General features: G+C 38.0%; 8 non-coding genes across 8 annotated transcripts; all 8 read left to right on the top strand.

Annotated features, from left to right (window-relative positions):
* Positions 1 to 1,035: 1,035 nt before the first annotated feature.
* TRNAI-UAU (transfer RNA isoleucine (anticodon UAU)) lies at positions 1,036 to 1,135 on the top strand. Its single transcript has 2 exons — positions 1,036 to 1,073; positions 1,100 to 1,135. It is a non-coding gene; the product is annotated as a tRNA-Ile (tRNA).
* Positions 1,136 to 4,919: 3,784 nt separating this feature from the next.
* On the top strand, positions 4,920 to 5,019 carry TRNAI-UAU (transfer RNA isoleucine (anticodon UAU)). The gene is made up of 2 exons: positions 4,920 to 4,957; positions 4,984 to 5,019. It is a non-coding gene; the product is annotated as a tRNA-Ile (tRNA).
* Positions 5,020 to 6,855: 1,836 nt separating this feature from the next.
* TRNAI-UAU (transfer RNA isoleucine (anticodon UAU)) lies at positions 6,856 to 6,955 on the top strand. The gene is made up of 2 exons: positions 6,856 to 6,893; positions 6,920 to 6,955. It is a non-coding gene; the product is annotated as a tRNA-Ile (tRNA).
* A 1,839-nt stretch (positions 6,956 to 8,794) lies between these two features.
* TRNAI-UAU (transfer RNA isoleucine (anticodon UAU)) lies at positions 8,795 to 8,894 on the top strand. Its single transcript has 2 exons — positions 8,795 to 8,832; positions 8,859 to 8,894. It is a non-coding gene; the product is annotated as a tRNA-Ile (tRNA).
* Positions 8,895 to 10,730: 1,836 nt separating this feature from the next.
* TRNAI-UAU (transfer RNA isoleucine (anticodon UAU)) lies at positions 10,731 to 10,844 on the top strand. The gene is made up of 2 exons: positions 10,731 to 10,768; positions 10,809 to 10,844. It is a non-coding gene; the product is annotated as a tRNA-Ile (tRNA).
* A 1,838-nt stretch (positions 10,845 to 12,682) lies between these two features.
* TRNAI-UAU (transfer RNA isoleucine (anticodon UAU)) lies at positions 12,683 to 12,782 on the top strand. Its single transcript has 2 exons — positions 12,683 to 12,720; positions 12,747 to 12,782. It is a non-coding gene; the product is annotated as a tRNA-Ile (tRNA).
* Positions 12,783 to 14,616: 1,834 nt separating this feature from the next.
* On the top strand, positions 14,617 to 14,716 carry TRNAI-UAU (transfer RNA isoleucine (anticodon UAU)). Its single transcript has 2 exons — positions 14,617 to 14,654; positions 14,681 to 14,716. It is a non-coding gene; the product is annotated as a tRNA-Ile (tRNA).
* Positions 14,717 to 16,552: 1,836 nt separating this feature from the next.
* Positions 16,553 to 16,666, top strand: TRNAI-UAU (transfer RNA isoleucine (anticodon UAU)). The gene is made up of 2 exons: positions 16,553 to 16,590; positions 16,631 to 16,666. It is a non-coding gene; the product is annotated as a tRNA-Ile (tRNA).
* Positions 16,667 to 17,754: the final 1,088 nt, after the last annotated feature.

Below are 17,754 nucleotides of genomic sequence, written 5' to 3'. Positions count from 1 at the left end.
ACACTCCAAGAGGTAACTTAATGTATGCTGCAGATATTTACTCACGCACGCAGCATATGTATGCCAATCCACCGTATACCAGTATTTTCAACTCTCACAGTATATTGTCATGCATAGACCGACCGCCGTATAGCTTCGTAGCACTTATCGTCTTGGCTATAAGGTCATACGCGAAACAGAGGGCTACATTGAAAGATATCTACCGCTATATAGAGACAACTTTTCCGTATTATCGTGTGACGAGCCCTGGCTGGAAGAATTCAATCCGTCATAACCTCTCTTTGAACAATTGCTTCATCAAGAGTCCTCGTAGTATACATGACCTGACTCACGGTCATTTCTGGAGACTAGCAGAGGGTTGGAAAGAAATGTTTGCTGAAAGCGACTTCCGCCGCCGTCGTCGAGGATATAAGAAATCCAATAACCACGAGTTTATAACAAGTAACAGCCACGCGAACGAGGATTATATTGCGCGATATAAACCTGAAAGCACGCCGTCGTCGGTGGAGTCATGCAAGAAACAGACGCCAAATTACGTTTCCTCGATTACACATAGCGAGAGAACACAAGAAGGACATGTAAACGGAAAACAGTTTAGTGACTTTAGTACATGTATTGCCAAAATACTACGTTGTCAGTCGAAACGAAAAGCGGGCCACTGTGATGTATCGGACAATAAAAGGATTAAACGTGTTGGACGTATTGTTAGTAATGTCACAAAAGACACTGCGCGTGACATTCCTGGTCAATCTTTCAATGCAAGTAGTCAGATATCTTCAATTCGAGTCATTTTGTGTTACCCACCAGTTTCAAGAAAGTTTTAATAATAAACAGTGCTGCTAAATATCAGCCACGTATGAGTGTATTTGTTCTGTATATGTATTACTTTTAACTTATATTCGTACAATTATTTATGAAGCGTCAAATTTAAATAAAGAGAACTAATATTAAAATTCCACGAGATTTCTGACGCAAGTTGTATTGAACAAAATGCGGTTATACTATTGTAAGTGCACTCAATTGTTTGTTTCATCTTCCCCAGTGGCACAATCGGTTAGCACGCCGTACTTATATGGCAGTACTGCTCTGTTACTGAGTAATGCGGAGGTTGTGAGTTCGAGCCTCACCTGGGGAATGAGTATGTTTTGAATCCACGAATTGGAGAATAATTGAATTTAAACACTTATGATCGCAAATTCCATTCGCGATCCAATCTCCAGCATTTAGTTTCATCTAATTTAAATGACATCGATCGCCATTTATATGGTCGCAAAATACGTCGAATTTGAGTTAAAAGACCTGCTTAACCCGACTCAATTAAAATGGATAAATGGCATCACAGCTGACGTATATATCTAACTATAATTGCATGCAATCCTATGAAGTGCTGTTTTTTTTTACTTTAATTACCCAGTGTTTACCAAGTCTGCTAAAATCGTCAAGTGGTAATGCACTATTTAGGCAGAAGAATAAATGTCATTGACTTGCTCAAGACGGTTATATAGTTTTACGATTTTGAGGGCGCTGTTTAGCAGACGGTTTGTTTGGGCGCTATCTTGTGATCGTTTACTGATTGGCAAATTGAAAATACGGATGATCTATGTTCATTTCAAGAATGATATTCAATAATTTTCACGTACATTACATTTCATTTATCCATTCTATAAAACAATAACCCAATACACTTTATATAGATTATGTAACAGGTGAGATATTTATGAAAGTGCTAAGTACATGATATTATGGATAACACAATAGGTGAATTTGTTCGATTATCGCCATTAAGTGCTGTATTTTAATTAGGGGTTAATGGCATTTGTTTTCCTGCTCTCTGATTGGGTTATTTTGAATAATATGCAGATTTCAAGGTGACTTATGGTCTACCTTGTTGATTCAAACCATTCTTAAATTCACAAAAAATACATCATTCGAGATGACGATGCACACTCCAAGAGGTAACTTAATGTATGCTGCAGATGTATACTCACGCACGCAGCATACGTATGCCAATCCACCGTATACCAGTATTTTCAACTCTCACAGTACATTGTCATACATAGACCGACCGCCGTATAGCTTCGTAGCACTTATCGTCTTGGCTATAAGGTCATACGCGAAACAGAGGGCTGCATTGAAAGATATCTACCGCTATATAGAGACAACTTTTCCGTATTATCGTGTGACGAGCCCTGGCTGGAAGAATTCAATCCGTCATAACCTCTCTTTGAACAATTGCTTCATCAAGAGTCCTCGTAGTATACATGACCTGACTCACGGTCATTTCTGGAGACTAGCAGAGGGTTGGAAAGAAGTGTTTGCTGAAAGCGACTTCCGCCGCCGTCGTCGAGGATATAAGAAATCCAATAACCACGAGTTTATAACAACTAACAGCCAAGCGAACGAGGATTATATTACCCGATATAAATCTGAAAGCACGCCGTCGTCGGTGGAGCCATGCAAGAAACAGACGCCAAATTACGTTTCCTCGATTACACATAGCGAGAGAACACAAGAAAGACATGTAAACGGAAAACAGTTTAGTGACTTTAGTATTGCCAAAATACTACGTTGTCAGTCGCAACGAAAAGCCGGCCACTGTGATGTATCGGACAATAAAGGATTAAACGTGTTGGACGTATTGTTAGTAATGTCAAAAAAGACACTGCGCGTGACATTCCTGGCCAATCTTTCAATGCAAGTAGTCAGATATCTTCAATTCGAGTCATTTTGTATTATCCAGCAGTTTCAAGAAAGTTTTAATAATACACCGGGCTGCTAAATATCAGCTACGTGTGAGTGGATTTGTTCTGTATATGTATTACTTTTAACTTATATTCGTACAATTATATATGAACCGTCAAATTTAAATAAAGAGAACTAATATTAAAATTCCACGATATTTCTGACGCAAGTTGTATTGAACAAAATGCGGTTATCCTATTGAAAGTGCACTCAATTAGTTGTTTCATCTTCCCCAGTGGCACAATCGGTTAGCGCGCCGTACATATATGGCAGTACTTATATGGCAGTACTGCTCTGTTACTGAGTAATGCGGAGGTTGTGAGTTCGAGCCTCATCTGGGGAATGAGTATGTTTTGAATCCATGAATTGGAGAATAATTGAATCGAAACATTTCCAAATCGCAAATTCCATTCGCGATCCAATCTCCAGCATTTAGTTTCATCTAATTTAAATGACATCGATCGCCATTATGGTCGCAAAATACGTCGAATTTGAGTTAAAAGACCTGCTTAACCCGACTCAATTAAAATGGATAAATGGCATCACAGCTGACGTATATATCTAACTATAATTGCATGAAATCCTATGAAGTGCTGTTTTTTTTTACTTTATTTACCCAGTGTTTACCAAGCCTGCTAAAATCGTCAAGTGGTAATGCACTATTTAGGCAGAAGAATAAATGTCATTGACTTGCTCAAGACGGTTATATAGTTTTACGATTTTGAGGGCGCTGTTTAGCAGACTGTTTGTTTGGGCGCTATCTTGTGATAGTTTACTGATTGGCAAATTGAAAAAAGGATGATCTATGTTCATTTCAAGAATGATATTCAATAATTTTCACGTACATTACATTTCATTTATCCATTCTATAAAACAATAACCCAATACACTTTATATAGATTATGTAACACGTGAGATATTTATGAAAGTGCGAAGCACATGATATTACGGATAACACAATAGTTGAATTTGTTCGATTATCGCCATTAAGTGCCGTATTTTAATTAGGGGTTAATGGCATTTGTTTTCCTGCTCTCTGATTGGGTTATTTTGAATAATATGCAGATTTCAAGGTGACTTATGGTCTACCTTGTTGATTCAAACCATTCTTAAATTCACAAGAAATACATCATTCGAGATGACGATGCACACTCCAAGAGGTAACTTAATGTATGCTGCAGATATTTACTCACGCACGCAGCATATGTATGCCAATCCACCGTATACCAGTATTTTCAACTCTCACAGTACATTGTCATGCATAGACCGACCGCCGTATAGCTTCGTAGCACTTATCGTCTTGGCTATAAGGTCATACGCGAAACAGAGGGCTACATTGAAAGATATATACCGCTATATAGAGACAACTTTTCCGTATTATCGTGTGACGAGCCCTGGCTGGAAGAATTCAATCCGTCATAACCTCTCTTTGAACAATTGCTTCATCAAGAGTCCTCGTAGTATACATGACCTGACTCACGGTCATTTCTGGAGACTAGCAGAGGGTTGGAAAGAAATGTTTGCTGAAAGCGACTTCCGCCGCCGTCGTCGAGGATATAAGAAATCCAATAACCACGAGTTTATAACAAGTAACAGCCACGCGAACGAGGATTATATTGCGCGATATAAACCTGAAAGCACGCCGTCGTCGGTGGAGTCATGCAAGAAACAGACGCCAAATTACGTTTCCTCGATTACACATAGCGAGAGAACACAAGAAGGACATGTAAACGGAAAACAGTTTAGTGACTTTAGTATTGCCAAAATACTACGTTGTCAGTCGAAACGAAAAGCGGGCCACTGTGATGTATCGGACAATAAAAGGATTAAACGTGTTGGACGTATTGTTAGTAATGTCACAAAAGACACTGCGCGTGACATTCCTGGTCAATCTTTCAATGCAAGTAGTCAGATATCTTCAATTCGAGTCATTTTGTGTTACCCACCAGTTTCAAGAAAGTTTTAATAATAAACAGTGCTGCTAAATATCAGCCACGTATGAGTGTATTTGTTCTGTATATGTATTACTTTTAACTTATATTCGTACAATTATATATGAAGCGTCAAATTTAAATAAAGAGAACTAATATTAAAATTCCACGAGATTTCTGACGCAAGTTGTATTGAACAAAATGCGGTTATTCTATTGAAAGAGCACTCAATTGTTTGTTTCATCTTCCCCAGTGGCACAATCGGTTAGCGCGCCGTACTTATATGGCAGTACTGCTCTGTTACTGAGTAATGCGGAGGTTGTGAGTTCGAGCCTCACCTGGGGAATGAGTATGTTTTGAATCCACGAATTGGAGAATAATTGAATTTAAACACTTATGATCGCAAATTCCATTCGCGATCCAATCTCCAGCATTTAGTTTCATCTAATTTAAATGACATCGATCGCCATTTATATGGTCGCAAAATACGTCGAATTTGAGTTAAAAGACCTGCTTAACCCGACTCAATTAAAATGGATAAATGGCATCACAGCTGACGTATATATCTAACTATAATTGCATGCAATCCTATGAAGTGCTGTTTTTTTTTACTTTAATTACCCAGTGTTTACCAAGCCTGCTAAAATCGTCAAGTGGTAATGCACTATTTAGGCAGAAGAATAAATGTCATTGACTTGCTCAAGACGGTTATATAGTTTTACGATTTTGAGGGCGCTGTTTAGCAGACTGTTTGTTTGGGCGCTATCTTGTGATCGTTTACTGATTGGCAAATTGAAAATACGGATGATCTATGTTCATTTCAAGAATGATATTCAATAATTTTCACGTACATTACATTTCATTTATCCATTCTATAAAACAATAACCCAATACACTTTATATAGATTATGTTACATGTGAGATATTTATAAAAGTGCTAAGCACATGATATTACGGATAACACAATAGGTGAATTTGTTCGATTATCGCCATTAAGTGCTGTATTTTAATTAGGGGTTAATGGCATTTGTTTTCCTGCTCTCTGATTGGGTTATTTTGAATAATATGCAGATTTCAAGGTGACTTATGGTCTACCTTGTTGATTCAAACCATTCTTAAATTCACAAAAAATACATCATTCGAGATGACGATGCACACTCCAAGAGGTAACTTAATGTATGCTGCAGATGTATACTCACGCACGCAGCATATGTATGCCAATCCACCGTATACCAGTATTTTCAACTCTCACAGTACATTGTCATACATAGACCGACCGCCGTATAGCTTCGTAGCACTTATCGTCTTGGCTATAAGGTCATACGCGAAACAGAGGGCTACATTGAAAGATATATACCGCTATATAGAGACAACTTTTCCGTATTATCGTGTGACGAGCCCTGGCTGGAAGAATTCAATCCGTCATAACCTCTCTTTGAACAATTGCTTCATCAAGAGTCCTCGTAGTATACATGACCTGACTCACGGTCATTTCTGGAGACTAGCAGAGGGTTGGAAAGAAATGTTTGCTGAAAGCGACTTCCGCCGCCGTTGTCGAGGATATAAGAAATCCAATAACCACGAGTTTATAACAACTAACAGCCAAGCGAACGAGGATTATATTGCGCGATATAAACCTGAAAGCACGCCGTCGTCGGTGGAGCCATGCAAGAAACAGACGCCAAATTACGTTTCCTCGATTACACATAGCGAGAGAACACAAGAAAGACATGTAAACGGAAAACAGTTTAGTGACTTTAGTATTGCCAAAATACTACGTTGTCAGTCGAAACGAAAAGCCGGCCACTGTGATGTATCGGACAATAAAGGATTAAACGTGTTGGACGTATTGTTAGTAATGTCAAAAAAGACACTGCGCGTGACATTCCTGGCCAATCTTTCAATGCAAGTAGTCAGATATCTTCAATTCGAGTCATTTTGTATTATCCACCAGTTTCAAGAAAGTTTTAATAATACACCGTGCTGCTAAATATCAGCTACGTGTGAGTGGATTTGTTCTGTATATGTATTACTTTTAACTTATATTCGTACAATTATATATGAACCGTCAAATTTAAATAAAGAGAACTAATATTAAAATTCCACGATATTTCTGACGCAAGTTGTATTGAACAAAATGCGGTTATTCTATTGAAAGAGCACTCAATTGTTTGTTTCATCTTCCCCAGTGGCACAATCGGTTAGCGCGCCGTACTTATATGGCAGTACTGCTCTGTTACTGAGTAATGCGGAGGTTGTGAGTTCGAGCCTCATCTGGGGAATGAGTATGTTTTGAATCCATGAATTGGAGAATAATTGAATCGAAACATTTCCAAATCGCAAATTCCATTCGCGATCCAATCTCCAGCATTTAGTTTCATCTAATTTAAATGACATCGATCGCCATTTATATGGTCGCAAAATACGTCGAATTTGAGTTAAAAGACCTGCTTAACCCGACTCAATTAAAATGGATAAATTGCATCACAGCTGACGTATATATCTAACTATAATTGCATGCAATCCTATGAAGTGCTGTTTTTTTTTTACTTTATTTACCCAGTGTTTACCAAGCCTGCTAAAATCGTCAAGTGGTAATGCACTATTTAGGCAGAAGAATAAATGTCATTGACTTGCTCAAGACGGTTATATAGTTTTACGATTTTGAGGGCGCTGTTTAGCAGACTGTTTGTTTGGGCGCTATCTTGTGATCGTTTACTGATTGGCAAATTGAAAATACGGATGATCTATGTTCATTTCAAGAATGATATTCAATAATTTTCACGTACATTACATTTCATTTATCCATTCTATAAAACAATAACCCAATACACTTTATATAGATTATGTAACAGGTGAGATATTTATGAAAGTGCGAAGCACATGATATTACGGATAACACAATAGGTGAATTTGTTCGATTATCGCCATTAAGTGCCGTATTTTAATTAGGGGTTAATGGCATTTGTTTCCCTGCTCTCTGATTGGGTTATTTTGAATAATATGCAGATTTCAAGGTGACTTATGGTCTACCTTGTTGATTCAAACCATTCTTAAATTCACAAGAAATACATCATTCGAGATGACGATGCACACTCCAAGAGGTAACTTAATGTATGCTGCAGATATTTACTCACGCACGCAGCATATGTATGCCAATCCACCGTATACCAGTATTTTCAACTCTCACAGTACATTGTCATGCATAGACCGACCGCCGTATAGCTTCGTAGCACTTATCGTCTTGGCTATAAGGTCATACGCGAAACAGAGGGCTACATTGAAAGATATCTACCGCTATATAGAGACAACTTTTCCGTATTATCGTGTGACGAGCCCTGGCTGGAAGAATTCAATCCGTCATAACCTCTCTTTGAACAATTGCTTCATCAAGAGTCCTCGTAGTATACATGACCTGACTCACGGTCATTTCTGGAGACTAGCAGAGGGTTGGAAAGAAATGTTTGCTGAAAGCGACTTCCGCCGCCGTCGTCGAGGATATAAGAAATCCAATAACCACGAGTTTATAACAACTAACAGCCACGCGAACGAGGATTATATTGCGCGATATAAACCTGAAAGCACGCCGTCGTCCGTGGAGTCATGCAAGAAACAGACGCCAAATTACGTTTCCTCGATTACACATAGCGAGAGAACACAAGAAGGACATGTAAACGGAAAACAGTTTAGTGACTTTAGTATTGCCAAAATACTACGTTGTCAGTCGAAACGAAAAGCGGGCCACTGTGATGTATCGGACAATAAAAGGATTAAACGTGTTGGACGTATTGTTAGTAATGTCACAAAAGACACTGCGCGTGACATTCCTGGTCAATCTTTCAATGCAAGTAGTCAGATATCTTCAATTCGAGTCATTTTGTGTTAACCACCAGTTTCAAGAAAGTTTTAATAATAAACAGTGCTGCTAAATATCAGCCACGTATGAGTGTATTTGTTCTGTATATGTATTACTTTTAACTTATATTCGTACAATTATATATGAAGCGTCAAATTTAAATAAAGAGAACTAATATTAAAATTCCACGAGATTTCTGACGCAAGTTGTATTGAACAAAATGCGGTTATTCTATTGAAAGAGCACTCAATTGTTTGTTTCATCTTCCCCAGTGGCACAATCGGTTAGCGCGCCGTACTTATATGGCAGTACTGCTCTGTTACTGAGTAATGCGGAGGTTGTGAGTTCGAGCCTCACCTGGGGAATGAGTATGTTTTGAATCCACGAATTGGAGAATAATTGAATTTAAACACTTATGATCGCAAATTCCATTCGCGATCCAATCTCCAGCATTTAGTTTCATCTAATTTAAATGACATCGATCGCCATTTATATGGTCGCAAAATACGTCGAATTTGAGTTAAAAGACCTGCTTAACCCGACTCAATTAAAATGGATAAATGGCATCACAGCTGACGTATATATCTAACTATAATTGCATGCAATCCTATGAAGTGCTGTTTTTTTTTACTTTAATTACCCAGTGTTTACCAAGCCTGCTAAAATCGTCAAGTGGTAATGCACTATTTAGGCAGAAGAATAAATGTCATTGACTTGCTCAAGACGGTTATATAGTTTTACGATTTTGAGGGCGCTGTTTAGCAGACTGTTTGTTTGGGCGCTATCTTGTGATCGTTTACTGATTGGCAAATTGAAAATACGGATGATCTATGTTCATTTCAAGAATGATATTCAATAATTTTCACGTACATTACATTTCATTTATCCATTCTATAAAACAATAACCCAATACACTTTATATAGATTATGTTACATGTGAGATATTTATAAAAGTGCTAAGCACATGATATTACGGATAACACAATAGGTGAATTTGTTCGATTATCGCCATTAAGTGCTGTATTTTAATTAGGGGTTAATGGCATTTGTTTTCCTGCTCTCTGATTGGGTTATTTTGAATAATATGCAGATTTCAAGGTGACTTATGGTCTACCTTGTTGATTCAAACCATTCTTAAATTCACAAAAAATACATCATTCGAGATGACGATGCACACTCCAAGAGGTAACTTAATGTATGCTGCAGATGTATACTCACGCACGCAGCATATGTATGCCAATCCACCGTATACCAGTATTTTCAACTCTCACAGTACATTGTCATACATAGACCGACCGCCGTATAGCTTCGTAGCACTTATCGTCTTGGCTATAAGGTCATACGCGAAACAGAGGGCTACATTGAAAGATATATACCGCTATATAGAGACAACTTTTCCGTATTATCGTGTGACGAGCCCTGGCTGGAAGAATTCAATCCGTCATAACCTCTCTTTGAACAATTGCTTCATCAAGAGTCCTCGTAGTATACATGACCTGACTCACGGTCATTTCTGGAGACTAGCAGAGGGTTGGAAAGAAATGTTTGCTGAAAGCGACTTCCGCCGCCGTTGTCGAGGATATAAGAAATCCAATAACCACGAGTTTATAACAACTAACAGCCAAGCGAACGAGGATTATATTGCGCGATATAAACCTGAAAGCACGCCGTCGTCGGTGGAGCCATGCAAGAAACAGACGCCAAATTACGTTTCCTCGATTACACATAGCGAGAGAACACAAGAAAGACATGTAAACGGAAAACAGTTTAGTGACTTTAGTATTGCCAAAATACTACGTTGTCAGTCGAAACGAAAAGCCGGCCACTGTGATGTATCGGACAATAAAGGATTAAACGTGTTGGACGTATTGTTAGTAATGTCAAAAAAGACACTGCGCGTGACATTCCTGGCCAATCTTTCAATGCAAGTAGTCAGATATCTTCAATTCGAGTCATTTTGTATTATCCACCAGTTTCAAGAAAGTTTTAATAATACACCGTGCTGCTAAATATCAGCTACGTGTGAGTGGATTTGTTCTGTATATGTATTACTTTTAACTTATATTCGTACAATTATATATGAACCGTCAAATTTAAATAAAGAGAACTAATATTAAAATTCCACGATATTTCTGACGCAAGTTGTATTGAACAAAATGCGGTTATCCTATTGAAAGTGCACTCAATTAGTTGTTTCATCTTCCCCAGTGGCACAATCGGTTAGCGCGCCGTACTTATATGGCAGTACTTATATGGCAGTACTGCTCTGTTACTGAGTAATGCGGAGGTTGTGAGTTCGAGCCTCATCTGGGGAATGAGTATGTTTTGAATCCATGAATTGGAGAATAATTGAATCGAAACATTTCCAAATCGCAAATTCCATTCGCGATCCAATCTCCAGCATTTAGTTTCATCTAATTTAAATGACATCGATCGCCATTTATATGGTCGCAAAATACGTCGAATTTGAGTTAAAAGACCTGCTTAACCCGACTCAATTAAAATGGATAAATTGCATCACAGCTGACGTATATATCTAACTATAATTGCATGCAATCCTATGAAGTGCTGTTTTTTTTTTACTTTATTTACCCAGTGTTTACCAAGCCTGCTAAAATCGTCAAGTGGTAATGCACTATTTAGGCAGAAGAATAAATGTCATTGACTTGCTCAAGACGGTTATATAGTTTTACGATTTTGAGGGCGCTGTTTAGCAGACTGCTTGTTTGGGCGCTATCTTGTGATCGTTTACTGATTGGCAAATTGAAAATACGGATGATCTATGTTCATTTCAAGAATGATATTCAATAATTTTCACGTACATTACATTTCATTTATCCATTCTATAAAACAATAACCCAATACACTTTATATAGATTATGTAACAGGTGAGATATTTATGAAAGTGCGAAGCACATGATATTACGGATAACACAATAGGTGAATTTGTTCGATTATCGCCATTAAGTGCCGTATTTTAATTAGGGGTTAATGGCATTTGTTTCCCTGCTCTCTGATTGGGTTATTTTGAATAATATGCAGATTTCAAGGTGACTTATGGTCTACCTTGTTGATTCAAACCATTCTTAAATTCACAAGAAATACATCATTCGAGATGACGATGCACACTCCAAGAGGTAACTTAATGTATGCTGCAGATATTTACTCACGCACGCAGCATATGTATGCCAATCCACCGTATACCAGTATTTTCAACTCTCACAGTACATTGTCATGCATAGACCGACCGCCGTATAGCTTCGTAGCACTTATCGTCTTGGCTATAAGGTCATACGCGAAACAGAGGGCTACATTGAAAGATATCTACCGCTATATAGAGACAACTTTTCCGTATTATCGTGTGACGAGCCCTGGCTGGAAGAATTCAATCCGTCATAACCTCTCTTTGAACAATTGCTTCATCAAGAGTCCTCGTAGTATACATGACCTGACTCACGGTCATTTCTGGAGACTAGCAGAGGGTTGGAAAGAAATGTTTGCTGAAAGCGACTTCCGCCGCCGTCGTCGAGGATATAAGAAATCCAATAACCACGAGTTTATAACAACTAACAGCCAAGCGAACGAGGATTATATTACCCGATATAAATCTGAAAGCACGCCGTCGTCGGTGGAGCCATGCAAGAAACAGACGCCAAATTACGTTTCCTCGATTACACATAGCGAGAGAACACAAGAAAGACATGTAAACGGAAAACAGTTTAGTGACTTTAGTATTGCCAAAATACTACGTTGTCAGTCGCAACGAAAAGCCGGCCACTGTGATGTATCGGACAATAAAGGATTAAACGTGTTGGACGTATTGTTAGTAATGTCAAAAAAGACACTGCGCGTGACATTCCTGGCCAATCTTTCAATGCAAGTAGTCAGATATCTTCAATTCGAGTCATTTTGTATTATCCACCAGTTTCAAGAAAGTTTTAATAATACACCGTGCTGCTAAATATCAGCTACGTGTGAGTGGATTTGTTCTGTATATGTATTGCTTTTAACTTATATTCGTACAATTATATATGAACCGTCAAATTTAAATAAAGAGAACTAATATTAAAATTCCACGATATTTCTGACGCAAGTTGTATTGAACAAAATGCGGTTATCCTATTGAAAGTGCACTCAATTAGTTGTTTCATCTTCCCCAGTGGCACAATCGGTTAGTGCGCCGTACTTATATGGCAGTACTGCTCTGTTACTGAGTAATGCGGAGGTTGTGAGTTCGAGCCTCACCTGGGGAATGAGTATGTTTTGAATCCACGAATTGGAGAATAATTGAATCGAAACATTTCCAAATCGCAAATTCCATTCGCGATCCAATCTCCAGCATTTAGTTTCATCTAATTTAAATGACATCGATCGCCATTATGGTCGCAAAATACGTCGAATTTGAGTTAAAAGACCTGCTTAACCCGACTCAATTAAAATGGATAAATTGCATCACAGCTGACGTATATATCTAACTATAATTGCATGCAATCCTATGAAGTGCTGTTTTTTTTTACTTTATTTACCCAGTGTTTACCAAGCCTGCTAAAATCGTCAAGTGGTAATGCACTATTTAGGCAGAAGAATAAATGTCATTGACTTGCTCAAGACGGTTATATAGTTTTACGATTTTGAGGGCGCTGTTTAGCAGACTGTTTGTTTGGGCGCTATCTTGTGATAGTTTACTGATTGGCAAATTGAAAAAAGGATGATCTATGTTCATTTCAAGAATGATATTCAATAATTTTCACGTACATTACATTTCATTTATCCATTCTATAAAACAATAACCCAATACACTTTATATAGATTATGTAACACGTGAGATATTTATGAAAGTGCGAAGCACATGATATTACGGATAACACAATAGTTGAATTTGTTCGATTATCGCCATTAAGTGCCGTATTTTAATTAGGGGTTAATGGCATTTGTTTTCCTGCTCTCTGATTGGGTTATTTTGAATAATATGCAGATTTCAAGGTGACTTATGGTCTACCTTGTTGATTCAAACCATTCTTAAATTCACAAGAAATACATCATTCGAGATGACGATGCACACTCCAAGAGGTAACTTAATGTATGCTGCAGATATTTACTCACGCACGCAGCATATGTATGCCAATCCACCGTATACCAGTATTTTCAACTCTCACAGTACATTGTCATGCATAGACCGACCGCCGTATAGCTTCGTAGCACTTATCGTCTTGGCTATAAGGTCATACGCGAAACAGAGGGCTACATTGAAAGATATATACCGCTATATAGAGACAACTTTTCCGTATTATCGTGTGACGAGCCCTGGCTGGAAGAATTCAATCCGTCATAACCTCTCTTTGAACAATTGCTTCATCAAGAGTCCTCGTAGTATACATGACCTGACTCACGGTCATTTCTGGAGACTAGCAGAGGGTTGGAAAGAAATGTTTGCTGAAAGCGACTTCCGCCGCCGTCGTCGAGGATATAAGAAATCCAATAACCACGAGTTTATAACAAGTAACAGCCACGCGAACGAGGATTATATTGCGCGATATAAACCTGAAAGCACGCCGTCGTCGGTGGAGTCATGCAAGAAACAGACGCCAAATTACGTTTCCTCGATTACACATAGCGAGAGAACACAAGAAGGACATGTAAACGGAAAACAGTTTAGTGACTTTAGTATTGCCAAAATACTACGTTGTCAGTCGAAACGAAAAGCGGGCCACTGTGATGTATCGGACAATAAAAGGATTAAACGTGTTGGACGTATTGTTAGTAATGTCACAAAAGACACTGCGCGTGACATTCCTGGTCAATCTTTCAATGCAAGTAGTCAGATATCTTCAATTCGAGTCATTTTGTGTTACCCACCAGTTTCAAGAAAGTTTTAATAATAAACAGTGCTGCTAAATATCAGCCACGTATGAGTGTATTTGTTCTGTATATGTATTACTTTTAACTTATATTCGTACAATTATATATGAAGCGTCAAATTTAAATAAAGAGAACTAATATTAAAATTCCACGAGATTTCTGACGCAAGTTGTATTGAACAAAATGCGGTTATTCTATTGAAAGTGCACTCAATTGTTTGTTTCATCTTCCCCAGTGGCACAATCGGTTAGCGCGCCGTACTTATATGGCAGTACTGCTCTGTTACTGAGTAATGCGGAGGTTGTGAGTTCGAGCCTCACCTGGGGAATGAGTATGTTTTGAATTCACGAATTGGAGAATAATTGAATTTAAACACTTATGATCGCAAATTCCATTCGCGATCCAATCTCCAGCATTTAGTTTCATCTAATTTAAATGACATCGATCGCCATTTATATGGTCGCAAAATACGTCGAATTTGAGTTAAAAGACCTGCTTAACCCGACTCAATTAAAATGGATAAATGGCATCACAGCTGACGTATATATCTAACTATAATTGCATGCAATCCTATGAAGTGCTGTTTTTTTTTACTTTAATTACCCAGTGTTTACCAAGCCTGCTAAAATCGTCAAGTGGTAATGCACTATTTAGGCAGAAGAATAAATGTCATTGACTTGCTCAAGACGGTTATATAGTTTTACGATTTTGAGGGCGCTGTTTAGCAGACTGTTTGTTTGGGCGCTATCTTGTGATCGTTTACTGATTGGCAAATTGAAAATACGGATGATCTATGTTCATTTCAAGAATGATATTCAATAATTTTCACGTACATTACATTTCATTTATCCATTCTATAAAACAATAACCCAATACACTTTATATAGATTATGTTACATGTGAGATATTTATAAAAGTGCTAAGCACATGATATTACGGATAACACAATAGGTGAATTTGTTCGATTATCGCCATTAAGTGCTGTATTTTAATTAGGGGTTAATGGCATTTGTTTTCCTGCCCTCTGATTGGGTTATTTTGAATAATATGCAGATTTCAAGGTGACTTATGGTCTACCTTGTTGATTCAAACCATTCTTAAATTCACAAAAAATACATCATTCGAGATGACGATGCACACTCCAAGAGGTAACTTAATGTATGCTGCAGATGTATACTCACGCACGCAGCATATGTATGCCAATCCACCGTATACCAGTATTTTCAACTCTCACAGTACATTGTCATACATAGACCGACCGCCGTATAGCTTCGTAGCACTTATCGTCTTGGCTATAAGGTCATACGCGAAACAGAGGGCTACATTGAAAGATATATACCGCTATATAGAGACAACTTTTCCGTATTATCGTGTGACGAGCCCTGGCTGGAAGAATTCAATCCGTCATAACCTCTCTTTGAACAATTGCTTCATCAAGAGTCCTCGTAGTATACATGACCTGACTCACGGTCATTTCTGGAGACTAGCAGAGGGTTAGAAAGAAATGTTTGCTGAAAGCGACTTCCGCCGCCGTTGTCGAGGATATAAGAAATCCAATAACCACGAGTTTATAACAACTAACAGCCAAGCGAACGAGGATTATATTGCGCGATATAAACCTGAAAGCACGCCGTCGTCGGTGGAGCCATGCAAGAAACAGACGCCAAATTACGTTTCCTCGATTACACATAGCGAGAGAACACAAGAAAGACATGTAAACGGAAAACAGTTTAGTGACTTTAGTATTGCCAAAATACTACGTTGTCAGTCGAAACGAAAAGCCGGCCACTGTGATGTATCGGACAATAAAGGATTAAACGTGTTGGACGTATTGTTAGTAATGTCAAAAAAGACACTGCGCGTGACATTCCTGGCCAATCTTTCAATGCAAGTAGTCAGATATCTTCAATTCGAGTCATTTTGTATTATCCACCAGTTTCAAGAAAGTTTTAATAATACACCGTGCTGCTAAATATCAGCTACGTGTGAGTGGATTTGTTCTGTATATGTATTACGTTTAACTTATATTCGTACAATTATATATGAACCGTCAAATTTAAATAAAGAGAACTAATATTAAAATTCCACGATATTTCTGACGCAAGTTGTATTGAACAAAATGCGGTTATCCTATTGAAAGTGCACTCAATTAGTTGTTTCATCTTCCCCAGTGGCACAATCGGTTAGCGCGCCGTACTTATATGGCAGTACTTATATGGCAGTATTGCTCTGTTACTGAGTAATGCGGAGGTTGTGAGTTCGAGCCTCATCTGGGGAATGAGTATGTTTTGAATCCATGAATTGGAGAATAATTGAATCGAAACATTTCCAAATCGCAAATTCCATTCGCGATCCAATCTCCAGCATTTAGTTTCATCTAATTTAAATGACATCGATCGCCATTTATATGGTCGCAAAATACGTCGAATTTGAGTTAAAAGACCTGCTTAACCCGACTCAATTAAAATGGATAAATTGCATCACAGCTGACGTATATATCTAACTATAATTGCATGCAATCCTATGAAGTGCTGTTGTTTTTTTACTTTATTTACCCAGTGTTTACCAAGCCTGCTAAAATCGTCAAGTGGTAATGCACTATTTAGGCAGAAGAATAAATGTCATTGACTTGCTCAAGACGGTTATATAGTTTTACGATTTTGAGGGCGCTGTTTAGCAGACTGTTTGTTTGGGCGCTATCTTGTGATCGTTTACTGATTGGCAAATTGAAAATACGGATGATCTATGTTCATTTCAAGAATGATATTCAATAATTTTAACGTACATTACATTTCATTTATCCATTCTATAAAACAATAACCCAATACACTTTATATAGATTATGTAACAGGTGAGATATTTATGAAAGTGCGAAGCACATGATATTACGGATAACACAATAGGTGAATTTGTTCGATTATCGCCATTAAGTGCCGTATTTTAATTAGGGGTTAATGGCATTTGTTTCCCTGCTCTCTGATTGGGTTATTTTGAATAATATGCAGATTTCAAGGTGACTTATGGTCTACCTTGTTGATTCAAACCATTCTTAAATTCACAAAAAATACATCATTGGAGATGACGATGCACACTCCAAGAGGTAACTTAATGTATGCTGCAGATGTATACTCACGCACGCAGCATATGTATGCCAATCCACCGTATACCAGTATTTTCAACTCTCACAGTACATTGTCATACATAGACCGACCGCCGTATAGCTTCGTAGCACTTATCGTCTTGGCTATAAGGTCATACGCGAAACAGAGGGCTACATTGAAAGATATCTACCGCTATATAGAGACAACTTTTCCGTATTATCGTGTGACGAGCCCTGGCTGGAAGAATTCAATCCGTCATAACCTC

Source organism: Saccoglossus kowalevskii, chromosome 4 (genome assembly GCF_978046115.1).
Source record: "Saccoglossus kowalevskii chromosome 4, keSacKowa6.1, whole genome shotgun sequence".
NCBI lineage: Eukaryota > Metazoa > Hemichordata > Enteropneusta > Harrimaniidae > Saccoglossus > Saccoglossus kowalevskii.
The sequence above is the reverse complement of the archived record's forward strand: the minus strand, read 5'-3'. Positions and strand labels throughout refer to the sequence as shown.